The sequence below is a fragment of the Asparagus officinalis genome, chromosome 9 (genome assembly GCF_001876935.1).
Source record: "Asparagus officinalis chromosome 9, Aspof.V1, whole genome shotgun sequence".
Lineage (NCBI taxonomy): Eukaryota > Viridiplantae > Streptophyta > Magnoliopsida > Asparagales > Asparagaceae > Asparagus > Asparagus officinalis.
In genome coordinates this window covers 11,915,893-11,918,476 of record NC_033802.1, presented here as the reverse complement: position 1 = coordinate 11,918,476, position 2,584 = coordinate 11,915,893, and the positions used below count along the sequence as shown (strand labels likewise).

The 2,584-nt window shown below is 27.1% G+C and overlaps 1 protein-coding gene across 4 annotated transcripts in view; it reads left to right on the top strand.

The window, feature by feature from the left end:
- LOC109824369 (vesicle transport protein GOT1) overlaps nt 1,787-2,584 on the top strand; it is a 13,907-nt gene continuing 13,109 nt past the window's right edge. For 3 of the 4 annotated variants that reach the window (XR_002242618.1, XR_002242620.1, XM_020390951.1), the window contains exon 1: nt 1,787-1,860. The gene's annotated coding sequence lies outside the window, so the exon portion shown is untranslated. Of the gene's footprint in view, nt 1,861-1,906; nt 2,146-2,584 lie in introns of those variants that run through there. The other variant, XR_002242619.1, reaches the window with a different exon arrangement.

The window sequence follows — 2,584 nt, the reverse complement described above, 5'->3', positions numbered from 1 at the left end:
CTATAATAATGATATAATATTGAATTATATAAAAAATTATTATATTATATTATTTAATTAATATTATATATTATTAATGTTTGAATAATAAATAATATAATATATTAAAAAATTTTAACATATTATGTAATAATAATATTTAAAAATAAAATAATTCCTCTAAGAATAAAAGACTAAACATTAATATGTTCAGTATATTCATAATATATTTTATAATAAATAATAATACAAGACATTATAAAATAATGATAAAATAATTGTATATTATAAAGTAAATACCTTATTAAGTTTGAATAATAAATAATATAATATATTAAAAAAATTTAACATGTTATGTAATAATAATATTTAAAAATAAAATAATTCCTCTAAGAATAAAAGACTAAACATTAATATGTTCAGTATATTCATAATATATTTTATAATAAATAATAATACAAGACATTATAAAATAATGATAAAATAATTGTATATTATAAAGTAAATACCTTATTAATGATAAATTACATATATGATAAAAATAGTAATATAATAATAATAATATCATAATAAAATAAATAAAATAATATAATATTATAAAAATATGATGTTAATACATTATTAATATATGTTAATTTATTAATAACAATAACATATTTATATAAAAAATATTTAAATATATTAATATTTGAAAATAATACTTTAATGTGCTATACATCCATATATATATTTACAAATATAGTACAATGATATACACATTATATTCTATAGTTACTGTATATTATCCCTATAATCATCGTTAATTATATACCTAATACTATCACAAATAGATTATATTATAATTAATATTTAATATATTAATAATATTTTTAATATTAATGTTGTAAAAGGTCAAAATATTGCTGACCAAAAACACTTACCATGGTGTTTTGAAAACACTTTTTGAGAAAAACACTATGGTGTTTTGAAAACACCAGACAAAAATCACTATGATACAAGGTTTTAAATATCGGAGGTCGGAGAAATATCAGATGACCAAAATTCATATTGGATTGCAGATATCAGGGAAATATCGGAGATATGTGGTTAATATTAGAATGCCATAATGGATGTTTGCGTACACAGTATAATGAACTAAAATGTAATCTCAACATATCTAATGAAATCTAAGCATAATAAACGTGAATAATATATATTTAGGATCACTAGTCAACCTTATAAACAAATAAAATTACAAATCAACATCGCAATATTTTGTCTGCTTTTTTTAGGCAACAACATCATTTGATATAATTGAAAGATCATGATGTCTTGCCCAAAAATTGCCAAACGCGATTTATTGTTTTGCGATAAGCTATATAAAAGGATATATCGACCAACATATCAGTTGATATATCAGCCATATCGGGAATATATCCCCCAAAATAGCAAAAAAACAGTAAAGGGTATATAGAGACCATATCGGTTACGACAATCGTTGTAAAAGGATAAATAGGGTGACATATCGGGTCATGTCGGGGATATTTAAAACAATGCTATGATATCCAAACACATCTTAGTGTTTTGAAATTAGTTCATCTAATTAAGAAGATGAAAGATTTAGGGTACTAATTTCCAAACAGTTAACACATCAATCGGACTAATTCCAAAACATAAAGATTTGGGAAGACTGAATACTTGAAGATTTGGCCTTTGGGGTACTACTTTCTAAGTATGAAGATTTGGAAACATTTGGCCAACGAAGTGACATAAAATAGTTTCGTAAAAAGCCAAGGGCATATATGCAAAAATAGCCATAAAGCAATCCGTTTTCACTTTTGAGTCGTGCTTTGCCCAGAGAGACCACAGTTCCCCCATTTTCCCTTCTTCTTATTTGCGAAGGTACGTAATCCAAAACTTATTACTGATTGTTTCAAAGCCCTAACCCAAATTTCATCAAACATTTAAAGATTAACATCGCTTTGATTCAGTATTCTCTCTCTCTCTCTCTCTCTCTCTCTCTCTCTCAAAGTTCTTGATCTCTCTTCCGTTTATCTTTGAGTTCGAAATTTTCATCTGGGTACTGATAATTTCAGAAAATAATTGCGATCTTTTCTAGTTCTGCTGCAAAATTTGAACATAGGGTGAAAACCCATTGCTACAATTTCAAAAAGGAACAATCTTTGCGTAAGTATAGTTGATGGGTCCAAGACTTGTAGACGTCTTTAAATTTGAGATCTTTGATATGTTTTGCTATACGAGAATGATCATCATCAGTTCTTTACAATGTGGGCTCCATATGCAATTTGTCAAGTTGTGTGACACGGAAGAAAAGTTTCGTCTTGTTGAACTATTGGGCAATTAGTCGGCTGAGTTACTTGAGATATACATAGACATAGAGTCATCTGATTGCAGAGCTAAGCCATAGGATACCTTATTTCTCGTATTTTCGTTTTGCAAAGGTTCCTGTTGTTAGAGTATAAAATTGTCTCCCTCAAGCCTCACAACACCTAGCGCCTGTTTGGCAACTCCTTGAAATGGGACTAGGTTTGGCCCTAGTCCCATTTTGAGGAGAATTGTGTTGGCCCAGTTTTTCCTTGGCCAAAAAGTGACACATAAACGGGTT